The sequence below is a fragment of the Martes martes genome (assembly GCF_963455335.1).
Source record: "Martes martes genome assembly, chromosome: 10".
NCBI lineage: Eukaryota > Metazoa > Chordata > Mammalia > Carnivora > Mustelidae > Martes > Martes martes.
Genome location: NC_137898.1, coordinates 39,879,578 through 39,899,984, shown reverse-complemented (window position 1 = coordinate 39,899,984; position 20,407 = coordinate 39,879,578). Strand labels below are relative to the sequence as shown.

General features: G+C 39.2%; 1 pseudogene across 1 annotated transcript; it reads right to left on the bottom strand.

Annotated features, from left to right (window-relative positions):
* Positions 1-4,436: 4,436 nt before the first annotated feature.
* On the bottom strand, positions 4,437-9,472 carry LOC308350802 (large ribosomal subunit protein eL14-like; annotated as a pseudogene). Its single transcript has 2 exons — positions 9,387-9,472; positions 4,437-5,125 (listed from the first exon to the last, which is right to left on the bottom strand). The product of its transcript is annotated as a large ribosomal subunit protein eL14-like (transcript).
* Positions 9,473-20,407: the final 10,935 nt, after the last annotated feature.

The following is a 20,407-nucleotide window of genomic DNA, read 5'->3' as shown; positions in this document are numbered from 1 at the left end:
TCAGTCAACTAACAAATTGACTGCAAACTCACAAACAAAATCAAGTAATATCAACTGAGCCCAGACCAGACCAGAGGAACCCCCACGCAGAATTGTGAGCCCAATAAGTCATCTGTTACATAGCAATAGATAATAGTACAAGTGATGGGTGGTGAGGAGAGGTAAATGGATTGGAGGTCTGAGAAAGAGGGAAGGATTGGTAAGATGAGACTATAAAAATAAATGTGTTGGGAAGATGAAAAAATTTCCAGAGATAGACAGTGGTGATCGTTGTGCAACAACGTGAATGTACTCCATGACACGGAACTCTGTACACTTAAAAATGGTTAAAATGGCAAATTTTGCGTTATATATCTTACCACAATTAAAAAATAAAATTAAAAAAACAAATGAGTCAGAAGATAGATTTTTTATTATTTTTTTCTATTAAAGAAATTGAGCTTCAATGTAGAGAATAATTTGCTCAAAGTTACACAAACAGGAAATGGAAAAACTATGAATAGCAACAAGACTTCCCTTCTCTGACATTTGTGGCAGAGCGGAAAGAACACCAGACCTCACTGAGCATTCATAAATTTTATTTTAGTTGGCATGAATTTTAAGGATCATCTAGACCATCCTCTTAGTTTATAAATGAAGTAACACATATATTTGTGTCATTGCATGCCCCTTAATTTACTTGATTTACTGAATACTTCCTGGACATACCCTCTGCACCTGGCATGCACTCCTCAGTGAGTATCCAGCTCACAGAGCTTCATGGAGCTTTCCCTCATGATGACATATTCTATACCAAAAAGTCATAAAAAAATTGCACAATTACAAGTTATGTTAAGCACTCTGAAGGAAAAATACAGAGGAATTTGTGAATATATATCAGCAAGACCTCATTTTTGGTGGTGGCGGGAATCAGGGAAATCTTCCCCCAAGGAGTGACTTAGGCTGAGACTGGAAGGATTTGTAGGGGTTATGGAGGAGAAATCTCTCTGTGCCTCAATTTCCTCATCTGTAATATGAGGGGAATTGGACTAAATTCTCTTCCAGATCTAAAATGAATTATGCACTAAATTTAGAGATAGGGGATTTAAGTTTGACTGGAAAACAGATGTGACTATGATTCAGGAAGTTGCTGGTTTTTACATTCATGTGGATTGTTTATTATATAGTTCAGTAAGAAAAGATACTTAAAACTGGTATTTGGGCACCCAATCTTTTTTCAATATGTTCGAATGAAATCCCTTACCTTGGGCTGAGCTCTCATGGGATTTTCATGGTATCTTTTAATCAAAACTTAAGCGTACACTATAGAATGGCTCCAGACTTCTTTTTCAATATACACAGAGGGACTACAGGAGTTATTTCCTTTGCCATATAAAATCATCTCTCCAATGGAAAATATGTTTCAAATTAGGCACCGAGTCCACGAATGAGTGCAGTGTGAATGTTCTATGTCAAAATGTAAAAGATTATTAGAAATGAGAAATGTACATTTTATGTATTTATGCTAAACTCTGGATTCATTCTCTTTGGAAATATTAGCATCTCAATCCCCAGCTGGGCAAAACCACCTTATTTTAGCTTACAGTTCTTTTCAAGGAAAAATGTGGGGGGAAAAGTTGCTTTAGAGGCTGGCGTTGAGATGTGAGCACAGTGGTTTTGAAGTTATGCTTTTTGGAGATTAGGAGTTCCTCAAACCAAGCTGGAGCATTCTGCTTCCAAAGTGAGCAACAATTTTCTGAGACAAGTATTGGCTCAAATTTTAAGATTTCTTCCATATATATTTCTTGATAGTTTGATACTTTCTACAGCCTGTCTTTAAAAAAAGGAATGATTGAGGAACAAGCATGTAGGAAAACAGAAATGGAAATTCACGCTTGCTCTGATGGCCTGTCTGCCCCCACTCCCAACCCTAGGACACTAGTGATTGTGACTTTTTGGCAGACATATAATAAATTCATATTTTCTACTAAAATTTATGTCTAGTTCAAATGACATAATTTAATATATAAATATTCTATACACTATACACATACATACACAACACACTAAAATCCCATCAAGATTTCCTGGTATTCCAAGGGAAACGGGAGAAAACCATCAGCTTAATTGATAGGGGCCTTTTCAATTCTAGTGTAACTCTTCACAAACAAACATTGATTTGGGTATCTACTTTTTTAGGAGATAACTGTTCTTATAATCAGTTTTACAGATAGTGACATGAAGACCCAGGAGAGAACTGTCTTACCTGTGCACACACACAATGTTCAATGTAAGGATCAGAAGTCAGGAAATGTTGAGAACAGCTTTTCCCCACGCAAATTTCCCTGTTAATTGCCTGTTGTTTGAATTTGGTCAAGCGTCAGCCGCGTCCCTATCATAAGGCACTGATTGTACATTTGTGATAGCAAAGAGGAATAGCAAACTTGTCAACATTTTGCCTAATTCCTCTACTCTCATACTCATCCTGGAGGAAACTGGGAGTCCCCCAGGGGAAGAAAAGTCCACTGGGAACTGAAGTTGAGTCTCCAACACAGGCAATAGGGAGTGGTAGAGGTTTAAGAGGGGCTAGAGCCCAACCTGCCCGATTACTGAAGTCCTAAATGCTAGGGACAGACTCTGAAATGATATATAATGTGAAAAGGCAAGATAGGGTATCAAGTCAGTATATCAAACCCAGAAAGGAGACATGGTTGTTAAAAATAGAACAGGTAAATTGGGAACACACAAGCAAGAGGTCATTGGCTTAACTTCCAACCATGAGTTTTTGCCTAGGACGACTTTAACATTGGTGACATACTTGTCAAGGTCAGTGCATCAGTGTGAGAGTATGAGAAGATTAAGATGTCCAGAAAATTAATGAATATAGTTTCTACGGTTTCTTCCAAAATAAGCTTTTCCCTCTAGGTTTAGAAATACCGTTGGATCAATATTTGGAATAGAAAGAGTGACACCACTATGTAATAAGTTCCTTAGCATTTGACACACTAACCAGATCTCTTTATTAAATGATGTTGAAGCATGCTTACTGATGGCGACAAGAGGCTATGATGCCCCTATTATAATATCCAAAATTATTTCATCAAGGAAAAATTAAATTATGTGTAGTGGGGTTTTCATATACCTCATGATATCATGGTTCTTGGATAATATTTATGCTATAGATAATCTTTCAAGCAAATTACTTGTTTAACCAGAACATCCTATCATACACTAATCTGGGTTATTAGACTTTGGGAAAAAATGTTTTAGTTTTCCAAACTCCTGAATCATTGTTTTATTCTTCAACAGGCACTTATTGGGTACTTAAGATATTCCAGGAACTGGGTAGGGACTGAAGTTTAAAGACAAATAGATACAGTTTCTAGAATCAAGTCATTTGCCCTTTAGTGGCAGAAAGAAGTGAGCCACCAATGTAATCCAGAATGAAATGTCCTGTGTTAGAGGTAGACACAAGATACTTCAGAAATCAGTAAAATAAGGAGTGTTGAGTTCATTCACTGTTGTGGTCTAATTAAGGGAAGATAGAACAGAGCCATTTTCCTTGAAATGATTAGGAAAAATGGGGGCACCTGAGGAATGATATTTTGAGCAGAGAGAAAATTATATGTAAAGTTCAGTAAACATGACATGTAAATAATTCGTAGTATATGGAGTGTATGGGAGTGCAGGGAAGAAGAGATAAGGCTAAGAAGTACCTTTGAAACAGATTAAATAGATCTTATATTCTTGCGGGGGTGTGTACATGTTCACATCCATGTGTGAAAATATAAAAATGCCCCTCACCATGTTGATTTAATGGAAAATTAATATTTTATCAGGAGGGCTATATATATATCTCTACTTGCCTTCAGTGGTGATTGAGAGTTTTCATCTCAGAATGCTGAAAAGGCAAGCATTGTATGTGGCATGAAGAGGCGGCATGCCCTTTGGAATCAGATGGATTGGCGTTTGAATTTCATTTCCTTTACTTCTTGGCTCTGTAACCTTGAGAAAACCACTAAATTGTTCGAAGTTGAAATACAAGGTTGTTATGAGTTGTAAGTATAATAAGATAGAAAGATTTTATCCTAGGGTTTGCAATGGGTATGAATTGTTAATTATGCATTTTTCACATGAGTGTCCTTTTATCTCCAAATACTATATATGTTTTTAAATTTTGTCTTTTTTTTTTACATGTACAAAAGGAAAAGAACCTTGATTACTTATATATAATGGCCTCTTAAGCTTTTTTTTTTTTTAAAGATTTTATTTATTTACTTGACAGACAGATCACAAGTAGGCAGAGAGGCAGGCAGAGAGAGAAGGGAGGAAGCAGGCTCCCTGCTGAGCAGAGAGCCCGATGTGGGGCTCGATCCCAGGACCCTGGGATCATGACCTGAGCCGAAGGCAGAGGCTTTAACCCACTGAGCCACCCAGGCGCCCCCCTCTTAAGCTTTTTACGCTTTCTTGCCAGATGACTTCGGAGCAGGTGCTTTCCGGTCTGGAGATTTCTGACCTTCCTGAGGCTTTGGAGACGCTGCATTCTGGCCTGCAGTTTTCAGGACAGGAACCTTCTGAGCTGGAGACTTCTTACCAGCAGTGGCCATTTTTTTTTTTTTTTTTTCTGGAAACTGCCGCAGCTGCCCCAGCAGTACCCTTAGCAGTGGATGCTTTTCTGGGAGAAACTCTCAGGAGAGCTGCCTTTTGCAGCTTTCTGACATGGACCTTGATTATTCTGTTTCTTATTTTCTTTACCTTCATAACTTTATAATGATCAAAATTTGTCATCTTGGCTTTTCTTTCTCTGGCTTCATTCTATGTGGCCCATCTAGTAGCTGCCCATTTTGTACTGATACCTGCCTTCTGCCAGGCTTGTCGGGCAAACGTCTGGCTGACGCTGTGTGGAAATTTGAGGATGAAGTCAATGAGCTATACGGATTTGAAAGGTATAGCCGGTCTTCTTACCTGAGAGCAAGGTCCATCAGCCAAAACCCTGTTCTGAGCAATAACATTTACGATCCTGACCAACTTCCCTGTATGAGGCCCAAAGGAGACGTAGGTCAGCCAGCCCACCTCCATGAAGCACCTGAAAACCAGGTTGGTGGGGGGGCGGGGAGGAAGAAGGCACTCCCTACTGTGCTCATGTCTATTTTGTAATTTTGTCAGTTTTCACTTTACTCTTTTTTAAAATTTAATTTCCAATTAGTTAATATGCAGTGTAATATTAGTTTCAGTTGTACAATATAGGGATTCAACACTTCCATGCAACACTCGGTGATCATCACAGTGAGTGCCCTCCTTAATCCCCATCACCTATTTCGCCCATCCCCCCACCCACCTCCCCTCTGGTAACCACCAGTTTTTTCTCTATAGTTAAGAGTCTGTTTCTTGGTTTGCCTCTCGCTCTCTTTCTCTCTTTTATCCCCTTCGCTTATTTGTTTTGTTTCTTGAATTCCACATATGAGTGAAAGCATATGTCTTTCTCTGACTGATTTATTTTGCTTAGCATAATACTCTAGTTCCATCCATGTCATAGCAAATTGCAAGATTTCATCCTTTTTGTGGCTGAGTAATATTCCTGTGTGTGTGTGTGTGTGTGTGTGTGTGTGTGTGTGTGTGTGTATCTCACCTCTTCTTTATCTGTTCATTAGTCAATGGACAGTTGAGCTGTTTCCGTAACTTAGCTGTTGTAGATAATGCTGCTCTAAACATTGGGGTGCATATATCCCTTTGAATTAGTATTTTTATATTCTTAGGGTAAATACCTAGAGGTGCAATTGCTTGTAGGGGGGCTCTGTTTTTAACTTTTGGAGGAACCTCCATACTATTTTCCAGAGTGGCTGCACCAGTTTGTGTTCCCACCAATAGTGTTTGAGGGTTCCTCTTTCTCCACATCCTCACCAACACCTGTTGTTTCTTGTGTCATTGATTTTAGTCTTTCTGACAGGTGTGAGGTGATATGTATTGTGGTTTTGGTTTGCATTTCCCTGATGATGAGCAACGTTGAGCATCTTTACATGTGTCTGTTGGTCATCTGTATGTCTTCTTTAGAAAAACGTCTATTCATGTCTTCTGCCCATTTGAAAAATGATTTATTTATTTTTTTTAGAGAGAGAAGTGAGAGAGAGAGAGAGAGCACATGTGAGTGGGGGGAGGAGCAAAGGGAGGGAATCTTTCAAGCAGCCTCCCTGCTGAGCACAGTCTGACATGAGGCTTGATCCACAACCTGTGAGATTAAGACCTGAGCTGAAACCAAGAGCTGGACACTCAACCAACTGAGCCACCCAGGCACCCACTTCTGCCCATTTTTAATTGGGTTATTCATTTTTGGGGTGTTGGGTTTTATAAGTTCCTTACGTGTTTTGTCATTTGCAAATATCTTCTCCCATTCAGGAGGTTGCCTTTTAGTTTTGTTGATTGTTTCCTTTGCTGTGCAGAAGCTTTTTATTTTGATGTAGTTCCAATAGTTTATTTTTGTTTTTGCTTACCTTTCTTCAAGGGACCTATCAAAAAGAAATTGCTGTGGCCAATGTCAAAGAAGCTAATGCCTGTGTTCTCTTTTAGGATTTTTGTGATTTCAGGGTCTCACATTTAGGTCTTTTATCCATTTTTCTTAAAAGATTTTATTTATTTATTTGACAGATAGAGATCACAAGTAGGCAGAGAAGCAGGCTCCCCACTGAGCAGAGAGCCTGATGCGGGGTTTGATCCCAGGACCCTGAGATCATGACCTGAGCCTAAGGCAGAGGCTTAACCCACTGAGCCACCCAGGCACCCCCAAACTGCCTATTCTGTCCTGCATTGGAGCAACTTATATTACTGAAAAAAATCATCCAAGCAGGCTAGATGTAGTCACTTGTAATTCACAGTCGTGAATTCCGTCTAGGCACTGAGTGTTACTTACCAGTCCCACTTATTTTTCTGGCTAATTCACTTTGTTATCATCCTAGAAAATGATCTTACTTCATAATATCCTTCACATATACATGCTGAGGGAGAGAGAAATCCATTTTGAACTTATTTTTGTGTATGGTGTAAGGAATTGGTCTGGTTTCATTTTTTTGCATGTGGCTGTCCAGTTTTCCCAACACCATATGTTGAAGAGACTGTCTTTTTCCCATTGCATATTCTTTCCTGATTTGTCAAAGATTAGTTGACCATATGATTGTGAGTTCATGTCTGGGTTTCCTGTTCAGTCCCATTGATTTTTGTGTCTATTTTTGTGCCTGTACCATACTGTTTTGATTACTACAACTTTGTAATATAACTTGAAGTCTAGAATTGTGATGCCTTCAGTTTTCTTTTCTTTTTCAAGGTTGCTTTGGCTATTTGGGATCTTTTGTGGTTCCATACACATTTTAGGATTGTTTGTTCAGTTCTGTGAAAAATGCTATTGATATTTATATAGGGATTGCCTTTAATCTGTAGATTGCCTTAGTTAGTATAGATATTTTAACAATATTTTTTCTTTCAGTCCATGAACATGGAATATCTTTCCATTTCTTTGTGTCATCTTCAATTTCTTTCATTTTTCAGTGCTTTTCAGTTTTCTGAAATAGACCTCTTTAGCTAGGTCTATTCCTGGGTATCTTATTGCTTTTAGTGCAATTGTAAGTGGGATTGATTCTTTAATTTCTCTTTCTTCCACCTCATTATTAATGTATAGAAATCACAGATTTTTGTACATTGATTTTGTAGCCTCCAACTTTACTGAATTCACTTACCAGTTCTAGCAGGGTTTTTGTTTTGTTTTGTTTCTTTGTTTGTTTTTTGGAGTCTTTTTGAGTTTTCTATGCATAGTATGTCACCTGCAAATAGTGAGAGTTTTACTTCTTCCTTGCTGATTCAGATGCATTTTATTTCTTTTCATTGTCTGATTGATGTGGCTAGGACTTTCAATACTATGCTGACTTAGAGTGGTGAGAGTGGATATCCTTGTCTTGTTCCTGAGTATAGAGGAAAAACTCTCAGTTTTTCCCCATTTAGGGTGATATTAGCTGTGGGTTTTTCATATATGACTTTTATGATATTGAGATATGTTCTCTCTTAACCTTTGTTGAGAGTTTTTATTTTATCATGAATAGATGTTGTACTTTGTCAAATGCATTCCTGCATCTACTGAAATGATCATATGGTTTTTATCCTTTCTTTTATTAATGTGATGAATCATATTGGTTGATTTGCAAGTATGGAACCACTCTCCTAACCCAGGATTAAATCCCACTTGATCATGATAACTTATTTTTTAATATATTGTTGGATTTGGTTTGCTAGTATTTTATTGAGAATTTTTGTATCCATGTTTATCAGCAATACTGACCTGTGGTTCTCTTTTTTAGTAGGGTCTTTATCTGGTTTTGGTATCAGGTAATGCTGACCTCATAGAATGAATTTAAGTTTTGCTTACTTTTCTTTTCTTTTTTTCTTTTTTTTTTTTTTTGGAATAATTTGAGAAGAATAGATATTAACTCTTCTTTAAATATTTGATAGAATTCACCTGTGAAGCCATCTGGTCCTGGACTGACTTTTGTTTTTTGGGGAGGCTTTTTTTTTTTTAAGATTTTATTTATTTGACAGAGATCACAAGTAGGAGAGAGGCAGGCAGAGAGAGAGGCGGGGAGCAGGCTCCCTGCTGAGCAGAGAGCCTGACGTGGGGCTTGATCCCAGGACCCTGGAATCATGACCTGAGCCAAAGGCAGAGGCTTTAACCCACTGAGCCACTCAGGCACCCCTAATTAGTTTTTTATCCAAAGGAAAAATGTACTTCTCAAATCCATCTCTGTCTCTAAAATCCCTCCCATTCAATGCCCCTGTGCCAGTCTGAATATCTAAAATCTTCCCTGTGTGTTGTTTTATTGATGCCTGCCTTCTTGGAATACACTGTATTTGCTAGACTTGTTCAACCCCTATCAAACCTAGTCCTCATTATTTTTTCTTGGTAAACTCAATGTTAAAAAGACTTGAAAATGTGTAATCCTTTACGCTTAGATATTTGCATTTTGACAGAAGGATTACATCAGTTCGATCTTGCTATATTTCAAGCAATGGAAACCAACTCACTAACTTTTGTTTTTGTTTGTTTGGTGGAAATAAGAGCTTTATTGGGATATAATTCATGTGCCAAATAACTCAACCATTAAAGTACATGATTCAGTGTTTTATAGTATATGCACCTAATTGTGCAACCATCACCACAATCAATTTTAGAATTTGGCTAACTTTTTAGAAAGGAGAATATGTTAGAAGGATATTAGGGATGCCAAGAAATGATGGTACCAGACTTGGAACAAGCCCAGATCCAAGAAAACACTATGATGAAGAGATGGCTCACAACTGAGAGATTCTGGTGGGGCACCACTGCTGCAATGGCAGTCTCAAATGGGCTCCTTGGGTTGTTGCTTACTTACTTCAGATTCCATGTCTGGTAGGCTTTAATAACCACTTGACTATACTGAGCCTTCAGAAGTAGGAAACAGGCAACCAGCTTTATCATCCCACATAGACAAATAGAATACCTTAGGGCAAGAGACTATATATTGAGACCCAAATGACAAGTGCCTACTATCAAGAATTGTTGGATATCCATAAAAAAACAAGAATAGAAAGTAATGGTGAAATTTCAGAATAAGAGGGATTCTTTTTTAAAGAGATACCTCATTGTGCTTGGAACATTGATTACTTGGCCACCAAGTAAGACCAACTGGCTTGAGGAATTAGTTCCTCCAGACAATTCCAATGAATATTACAGATTTTGGCCAATGTGTAATTCCCTGCTTCCCCCCATCCTTCTTTTTTTTTTTTTTTTTTTTCTTTCCTTCTGAGCCCTACTGAAATGGTAAATTTCAAGAAAATTGCAACCTGGTTCATAAGTCTGTTTCATCATTAGAGAGGAAAGGAGTCAGGAATCCAAAAGATGCCTTCTTGTCACCAGAGATTTTCAACCCTTTTCCATGGTTATTGGTAAATAGCTTCCCACCTGGATGGGAGTTAGCATTAAATGTTTCCACAGCCCCTCAAATTTTTGATGTTCTGTGATTTCTTAACTTTTTAGTGAATTGTTACATGAAGAGAGAAAACTCCACAAGGAGTCACTAGATATCTATGGGAACTTTGCAAAACTTCAAAAAAGAACCCATAGTTAAAAATGCAATAGCACTAAACATGAACCAAATTTTTCCAGGATGGTCAAATGAACCTCTACATAGCCAAATGTCAATATGTATAATTAGAATGTAGGAAATATTTTGGGGTAAAATTGCTTTTATTTTCCTCCAAATGGGTGGACAAGAGGCTCCTGGGATTTTGATGTTTTCTTTCATAGCATTTGTTTTGGTATTTGTGAGGATATTATACCTTCCCCAAGAAATGTGGTCACACATAAACTTAGAAGCCCAAAGCAAAGTTCAGACCATACCCTTAAAATGAACCAATGGTATGTTTGTTTTCATCTTATGTGTTTATTAATTTTCAGATTCATTCCAAAAGAGATTTGATATAGCTTAATAAAATACAGGCACAACAGTAAGATGATACAAATAGTAAGAAGCATGGAAACAGAAACATGTCTTTATGTTACTTGTTATGTATCAACTTTAATCTATAAATATTAGTTTCCTTCCACTGCTTCAAGCAGTCCAAACAGTGGCCTGAGTGAAACCAGCAAGACTAATGCCTTATTATTCAAGCACATTGACATGGATGACTGTGAGTTTTTTGCCTGTCATGGTGAAACTTCTGAGGTAAAAGTGGGAATTGCCCAAAGCAGACAGACCTGGGTGTATTTTCAGGCTGCTGACTACACAGCCTTATCAAAGGGTGTACACTTTTGAGTACATGCTCTACCCTAAGTCTTTCCCCAGACTTAGCCACCCTCTGTCCCACCGCAAAAGGAGCCATCTTCCCTAACTAAATAGCTGGCAAATAGTCAACATTAATATCTGGTAATACACTAAGAGATCTTTTTGATATTCTCTCTTCCCTCCCCGAGGATAGGTCCCAATTTAACATTTAAATGCCCAGCAGGGCAAATATGGAACCTTTGCCGCACAGCTGGCATTTCTCTGGTCCTCTGGCTACCAGTCCAGTGTTTGCCTACGTAGCACCAACTCTCATGGAGAGATGGTGGCTGTCCTGGGAGGATGTTGAAGACCATAGTTTTGGGCAAGCAGAACTACATAGTACTCCTCATAATCATTCATACATACATTAATTATTAAGAACTTCTATGTGTCAGATACTGTGTGGGGCACTGAAGGTATAAAGATGAACAGAGGTTTGAACCTTGGTTTTGAAGAGCTGGCAGATTGGTGGTAGAAGCAGGTAAATAAATATGCCTCACATCAGTGTACTACCATAATTATGGTAGTGGGGGTGGGGGGGATAAAGAAAAATCCTTAAGCCTGCCTGAGATGACTGAGGAAGACTTTTCATCTGTGTTTTGAAAGGAACATGAATTTGGCTAAGTGGAAAACTTTCTATGCAGGGAAGAGCCGGGCTAAGGCAGAGATTAATTGAAGCTAAAGACTAATTTGGCAAACTTTATAGCTGGGTAGGATTATAACAGTTATGAGCTGGAGCTAGGCTTCCTGGGTTCATAAACTAATGCCTGTTGACCGTGGACCATGGGAGCTGTTTATTTAGCCTCTCTGTACCTCAGTTTCTTCATCTGTAAAATACCCTATAGGTTTGCTGGCAGAATTAGAACAATTTCCAGTACATAACAAGATTACATTTGTGTTAGCTGTTGTAGTCTCACTATGGCTGGGCACAGGACAAGGGGAAGGCATGGTGGGACTTGAGGCTCCAGCAGCAGGCAGGAAGCAGGCAGTAAAGACTTTACAGGGGCACCTGGGTGGCTCAGTGGGTTAAAGCCCCTGCCTTTGGCTCAGATTATGATCTCGGGGTCCTGGGATCGAGCCCCACATTGGGCTCTCTGCTTGGCAGGGAGCCTGCTTCCCTTTCTCTCTCCCTCTGCGTGTCTCTCTGCCTACTTGTGATCTCTCTCTCTCTCTGTGTGTCAAATAAATAAATAAAATCTTAAAAAAAAAAAAAAGACTTTTCAAACCTGAAAAGCTTGGCCATACACCCTGAAGGATTAGCCGTTATGGATTGTCAATCAATCAGAGAGTCATATGGCCAATCATTTCTCCATTTATAAATGACAGTTTTATGGAAAATCAGACCATAATCCAGAGCATGTATATACTAATGAGAATGCATAGACTGTGCTTGCTTGGGGCCTGGGTGATCTTTAGTTTGAGCGAATCTTTCCAGTGTTGTAAATAGATATCCTCAGGTAAAAGGTGTTATTGCTGAGCTAATAAAATGTATGCTTTGAAAGAGTCTCCATGTGCCTGCAAAATGCATACCTGAAAAGTGATCAGAACCTTTAGTACCTTGCTCTGGCTTCTAATAAAACATATGTTCTTCCATTAATACCTTATTAATAATTACTTCAACAGCTTATTTTTAATGGACTTATTAGAGATGATAAAAGAAAAATAAACAAAACTGACAGTCCATAATTTTTTAGCTTAAATTTTAATTATGTATGTAATACATTAAATATTATATATTCTATAAAAGATTCTATAAAGGCAGGATCACACTGCATATTCTATATATAACATGTTTTTCTCCTTCTTAACAATGCAGTGTGAGCACTTTCCTGTATTTTCAAATATTCTTTCTATCTTCAATTTAACAGTTGCAGATGTTAGGGCCAATTTAATGTTAAAACCTGTTTAACTACTAGGGCCTGCTTAGCCAGAGCAACTCCATATTGCCTAGGTAGAGATATTGTTGTTTACATCCATGGACTGCATTCCAGGAATAAAAGCCCCCATAGTTCCTGGTATGGTTCTGGGTATCGATTCCGGGAGTAAACGCCTTAACAATAGAAGCCATGTACCTTGGGTCTGCGGTTATGCCCTATAAAACCAGCCTGTGAGATCGGGAGGGGGTCGCTCTCTTCGGAGGCAGCCCTGGCGGGTCAGTCTGACTTCTAATGCTTGGTATAGAATAAGGCTTTGCATTACTTTCACTTTGTCTCAGTCTCGTTCCTTTGATAACAGGCCCCAACAGCAGACAGTTTCATCATCCAGCTATAGTATAATTTTCTCTAATTCCTGGATGTTTACTTAGATTCCAAATTTTTTTTATAAAATAGTGTATAAAAACAAACATTCTTATAGCTCTATCTTTGCCCAGGTCTATGACTTATTTTCTTCAGGATAATTCACAGGGAGCAGTTCTCCAGCTTTCACAAGGCCTGATTTCACTGGAATCCTTTGGCCTGGGTTCTTCTAGAACTTTCCTCAGAAACGAGTGCCTTTAGTGTACTGATGCAAGGCTTGCCACAAACGCCTTGACAGCCGGTGGGGAAAGAGCAGTTTCCTTGAAAGATCAACTTGTCCTGTGTGAATGAGATGACAGGACATTCTCTGCTATCTCAGGGCCTAGGGACTGCAGAGAAGGTGGTTTCAAAGGACTCCATTAGGAGCACAGTCTGGCACGGAATCCTGTCCTCTCAGCATTACTCAAGAATTTCCACTTTAAACCAACAACTGCTTTTCAGTTTGCAATTCTACAGCCAGAGAATGAGAACAAAATGAAAGTCTTAATCCTTAATGAGGGTTTATGACACTAAAATGTTTTTGAGTGTATTCCTTAATATCATTATGTTTTAAATGGAAACCCGTTATTGTTTCCTTTGACAGACATAAAGAATCAAAGAAAGATTTCCTTTCCAAACCAAATGGAGGAACTTAGGTAACTGAAGGGGAAAACCAAATGCTCGGAGTGATTGACCCAGAGCTCTTTTCTCTATAAAAATTTTCACATTTTCCTTTGAGGAAAAATACAGTTAATTGTGTGGAAATAGATTATAACTTTATTATTATAAATATGTATATTTATTTACAAAACAGGTTGGACCTGTCGACAGAATTAAAAAACAACACGTTTTGGGTTTTTTTTTTTTGTTATAGAAAATAATGCTTGTCACTGTCAAGAAAGATTAAGGAACAAGATAGAGTTACCTGTAATTCTATCATCCAGAGATAACCATTGTTAACGTTTTCCTTGTTAAATACATTAAGATAAAATAAAAATAGGATAAATTAATCACTACTTAATATCTAATTTTCGCTTAGCAACAAATTAAAAGTGTCTTTCAAGAAATTAAGTGTTCGCTCATTTTATTTCATTGTATTGATTTAGCCAATCCTCTAGATTACATTTAGCTGGATTAAAAAAAAATTATTATTTACACTGCTGCTCTGACCATTTTGTAGCTGTATTTTGTTCAAACCTCTAATTATTTCTTGAGAAAATTATGTCCAAGAAGATTGTACCAATTCACTCACCAGCCATATAAGTGTTTTGCCACACTCTTGTCAGCATTGGCTATCATTAAAAACAAACAAAATCCTTACAAAATAGCAAACCTTCGCTATTTTAATTTACATTTCTCTGATTGTTAATGAGCACACACATTTGTCCTTTGGGGTCATTATATGCAATCACTCACCACTGAAAGGAATAATTGTTTTATCAATGTACTCTCCTGAATGTCACTTCATTGGGCATACTGATAAGTCACAGCTAGAGAGAATATTTCATCTTCAAACATTAATTATAGGTGGGAGAGAGATAGAGGGTAGTTATATAACTACCATTATGTAATGATTATACTGTATATAATTACTAATGGTTTATATCTCCTAAAATTGAAGCCGCCAGACGTTAAAATGGTTCCAAGGTCAGTGCCAGTAAATTAGGGTGGGAATCGGTTCCATGCGGCGCATTCTTAGATGCTGAGGCGCTCCCCTGGAGGAGAATGATCAGCTCCACTGACATCCTTGGCTCGGGAGTGACGGGGAGAACGTCTGAAACACAAGGGTAGGTTTTTCCAGCTTCAGGAAGCAGTCAGTTGCGCAAAGAACAATAGTTCGGAAACCAAGCCCTCGGAGGACCGCATTAACTCGTGCAGTAACAAGTTCAGGGACGCTCGGTGCCTCAGCTGTTCAATAACGAGAGAGGGGGAGATGGGGCGGTTGCCATGGCGATGCCGTGCCGCACGTGCCGCGCAGAGCAGGGCGGTGCGCGGGTGACCCTCGGCCGACTTGAAAGGCGGCGTGGCGGGCGCCTGGCCTTGGCCTTGGGAAGGGTCGTCAGTACTGGGCTTCTGGGTCGCGCCTCCGCCGGGGCTGGAGGCGGACGCTCCCTGGCGGCGCAGGCGGGGGCGCACAGGGCCGCTAGGGGAGGGCAGGCGGCCGTGGGCCCGGAGCAGCGCCCCTCCCAGCCGCGGGATGCTGGCAGCCATTTTAGCGCAGCTCGGATTCCGCAGCCGCCTCCCCGCCAGGCCTCCGCGGGGCGCGAATCGGGCCGCGGCCCGCGTTGTGGGTGCGGGGGCGCACCGGCCCTGCAGGCCCCCGCGCGGCCTCACGCCGGGTGGCCTTGTTTTTTGTTTTTTTTTCCTGGTCGTTTGCTATTGAAAAGGATCTGGAAGTTAATTCCCAGCAGACTGGGAAGCGATTTCACATCTCGCTCTGCCTGGCGGGTGCGCGAAGGGAGCGGAGACGCAGATGCGATAGGAAAGCGAAGGCTGCGGTCTTAGCGCATTTGGCAAGGGCCTTTTATGTCCTACACCATTTGCATTTTGCCGCAGTGATTTCGGAGGCAAAGCCGTCACGGACTTGCCTGGAACTGACTGATCATTCACACGTTCTTAAGGACGCCAAGCAGATCCTAATTTGTGCTGTTTGCACGGAACATTCTCAGGCAGTGCTCTTTGCGTTTTACTCTGCCGCTGTGGGGAGATACAAAGCAGGGCCCGCACCATAGTTTGCTTTATTAAATTCGGCCTCTGCCTGCTTTAGGCATCTCATTTTCCACCTAATGGATGGGGTGACACGAAACCGTGGCACTTTGTCTGCTCGGGGTTTTTGGGTCTGCTATATGGCATCTACTTTCGTCCTAGACTGGTACGATTTTTTTTGACAACTGGGACCTAGTGACTTCTGTAATTAGAGTGATGTAATCGAGTGTTAAATCCTTTGGGGAGGGCAGGAGCTGAGGTGGAAAAGATTCTTAAAGACAGTGATGATATGGGTCGGAGGTATAAAAAAGATGACAAAGCACAAACATTTCTCCTGCCTCCCAACTAGGAGCAAACAAAGCTCATTTCTAATTCTCATACTTACAGAATCTGAGAGCTAAAACGCGGTTCTTTGAGATCTTCACACTGTTTTTTGCAAATGGAAAAACAAAGATTTGAGGAGATCAAGAATTCATTTCTCAGGTTCACAAAGGCACAGGAATACAAATCTGCTTTTCTAGTTTGACCACACTGTCAAATATGCACTATATGGGATTTACCACCCCGCTAAATCAGTGGTTCTCAAACTTTTCATCTCACACCTCTTTATAGTCAAAAGGACACTGAAGAGCTTTTGCTTTTGTGCGTCAAGTCTATCAGGATTTATCATATTAAAATATAAAACTATTTAAAACTAGATATAAAAAGAGTGCCTGTGAACAGTACACTTTGTGAAAAAAATTAGTGAGAAGGGCATTGTTTTACATTTTTTTGAAAATTATGACCTGGCTTGCAGTTGCACTCCTATCTGCTTTTGCATTCAATCTGTTTTAATACGATGTTTTAGTTGGAGAAAATCTGGCCTCTCACATTAAATGGAAGACTTGGTAGGCCACCTGAAAAAGTTTGGGGACCTCTCAGCAGTGTTGTGCCTGAAAATATTTTGACAACCAACTCACCGGGGAGGAAAGAAGAACCCGATGTGCCTCATTCGCCAATTTTCCTAGTGTAAATATTCTTCACGTGGCTGATAACACAGAGTTGGGAAGAAATGCACAGGAGCATAGCATTATGTGATATCTCTGCCATATAAATACAATAGACAGAAATATCCTCCAGAGCCTAGAAAGAGTTAAATGTAGGAAAATATTTAGGAAGTGATGGGTTTTGAGTATTTATTACCTTTATTTTAATATAATGTGTTTAATTGTATGTTTTTACCATTTAATTTTTAGTAACAGTTACATTTCACAAAGACAAGTCAGAAAGTTCTCAAAAGCTTGGTGTCTGTGAGGGGAGAGAAGCTACTTCTGCATACCTACCTCTGGGAGTCCTCAGACTAGATTTTGGGAATCACTGTATCGCACTAGTTCAACCAAAATTCATTAAGCACTTATTTTGTGCTAGTGTCTGAATATAACATAGATTGAAATTCAGAAATAAAGTGCATATGATCAAAGGTAGGGAAAAAAGAGCAAATGCATTATTTAGGATAACTTTAAGCCTTCCCTTAATAACTCAGTTGGAGTTAAGTATCTGACTTCTTTAATACCTTCCTCACCCCACTAAATGATAAATGTGTTTGCATTTCCTCTGGAAGAGATAGATATTATATTTTATATCTTGTAGTCCGGCTGTAGGCTAAGACACTATTTCATGTGACAGCTGTGATCTGAATATGAGATCTCTCTAAAGGTAAAATGTCATCTTTACCAACAGATGTGTATAAAACCACCATGATTTACAAATTTAACCTTCTGGGCTGCAGACGGCAGGATTTGTTTGGTCTTCCATACAACCATCATGTTTCCAGATTAGAGAAACCATACTCATGGTAAAGGCATGAAATGTGTACCAGCATTGTGGAAAATTAGTCATTGGATGATTATGTATTGATCATCTGCTCTGTGCTAGAAGCTGGTGAGCTTACCACTCTAAGTAGCCACTCAGCACTTAAGAACAACATTGATCAAGGGAATTTCCCTGAGCACTCGGTTTGGTGTGAGAGAAGTATTGCCCTCAGCCCTGTTAGTGCAAAGTGTAGGAGGCACAGCTTCTTTTTCTGTTATTGGCCAACTCCACAGCTATGTTACCTGCGAACACACACATGAACATATTCTCGAGTGAGACTTTAAGTCCCACTTGCTTTGCAATGTACAATTTACTAACAAAGTGTTTTTGTTACTGGCTTAAGTGTCATATGTGAAGGAAAGGTAATTAAATTACAAAAAGACCTGGCAAGGGCCTTTCCAACGGGCCTTGTTCTCTAAAGACTTGCAGTGTGTGCCTCTATCCACTGCTAGAATTACCAGAATGTGCTCTCACTTCAGATGCTGCAGTCTTTGATAGCGTGAGGCCTCCCTCCTGTAGCTGGGTGTCATTCATCGAGGCACACCTCTAAAAGTTGTGTGACCTAGTTGTCGACTCTAGAAAAATTTCTGTTGTGGTCAGAAAATTAAAACCCCCAACTTCAACTTAGCATGCCCGGCCTTTCTCACCAAACCTTCACCCCCTCAATATTTCGGTTTGTTTGTTATATTTTGTTTTGTACCTTTCCTAACCACCTGGGATTTTAGAAAAGTAAGAGTTAGGGATGAGGCGGAAGAAACGAAAGCAGCTGTGATTTCCACAGCCTTGTTTCCACATCTGTTGCCTTCATGTGTGCGAAGGGAACCTCCAGGGCTGTTTCTCAGCTACATGAATAACTAACTCTGTGACCTGGCTAAGTCTATGAGATGTCGGACTAAATACTCTGGGAGATGCCCTGTGGTTCTAAAATGATTTCACATCGGGGCGTCTGGCTGGTTCAGTAGATGGAGCATGTGACTCTTGATCTTGGGTTTGTGAGTTCAAGCCCCTGTTGGGTATAGAGCTCACACAAAATTTTTTTTTTAAATAAAATAAATGTTAAATTTTTTAAAAAATAAAATGATTTCACAACAAACCTAAGATGCTACAAAAGTTCACAAAGACTAGAAGTCCTTTGATATTAAAACTATATATTGATGTCACAAGACCTCTTATATATCTTCACTGCAGAGGCAATTTGGTGCAGTGATTTAATTGAAAGCATCAGCCTTGAAATTTGAGCTGAATTTGAATCCCTTTTAGCTACTTACTAGGTCTGCGGCCTTGGATATATAACTTTAAGACTTTAAGACTAAGTTTCTTCATCTTTCAAATAGGGATTTTTTTCATGCAACCAAATATTTAGTGAACACCTAGTATGTGCCACTCTTTTAGGCATAGGAGTCATCAATAAACAAGCCAGAGATAGGTCTGCCTCTCATGGCTAATAATCTGATGGATGGGTATGGACAATAAACAATAATGAAAAATATACACTAGAATGTAAGCTAGTGATAAGACCTAGAAGTGGTAGTTTCTTCAATGTTCATGATGACATAGAATCTAAAATCCTATCAATGAATTTTTCATACTCTATTACGATGGAAGCCATCAGTCTAGCACTTTGAATGGATCATTCATCTGTTCATGATCTTATCATATTATGCACTGCATTGATTGTTTGGAAAATACTGGTTCACAGATTTGTGTGCATCTCCCCAATATGGGCAGATTTCATAATATAATATTAAAAATTCATATTCATTGATATTACCACAGCTTTCATCAGAACAGTCTTTAGTTTTTGGAAGCCTTTAAGCTCTTGATGTCATATACAAATTTCCTGAAATTCTAATTTTCCTGGAAAACTCAAATTTTATTATTGGCAACAAATATTGTCAGTAGTTTTCCTTGAAGTGACAGACTTACTTTTAGAAAATATCTGCCAAATACCCAAATTTCTCAGTTGATCTTTTGAACAGAAATGCTGTTTCATGAAATATAAATTAGCTAATTGTGTTCTCAATTCCATCACACTAGTGTATTTCTTTGCAATACTCATCATACTTTGGTATACACCAAAAGTGCTTTAAGAGTACTTTCCATTTCATCATGTAGACTATTCAAAAAGTGTAATTTAAGAGTAGAGATTTAATAAAATTAATACATTTTATTGCTTTATTAATAATGTTCATAAGTGACTTTTTTGGTTTGTTTTCATTTTTTGTTGTTGTTGTTTTGTTTTCATAACTTGTGACTGCATGGTGTGGAAGGGTACAATGACCACTAGTAAAGTTTGGTGTCATTGCCTTGATTCATACTAAGACACCAAGGATCTTATCTACCATTGGTTTTGTACCATTGGTGCAAATGTCAATGCAGCAGAGAAGGTATAGGAAATCTTCGTGTTATTATGAAAATATTGTTCTCCTCAGGGAGTTCCAAAAAGGGTCTCAGAAATCCCCACGGGACTGCAGAGTACATTCAGAGAACTGCCACTATAAGGAAAATCAGTCAAGAGGAGGAGGTAGAGATTGACCTGGGCAGAGTAGACAGAGACTTGAGCTTGGATCATCAAGAAAAGCCTCTCTGAGAAGATGAGATTTAAGCTGACACCTGAAGGATGAGAAGGAACTGGCCAAGCAGAGACTTGCAGGGAAAAGAATTCAGATGGAGGAAACAGCTAATTTCAAGAAGCTCTGAGATGGGAAATTCAAGGATAGAAAGAGGGTCATGTGGCTGGGACAAAAGGGCAAAGGG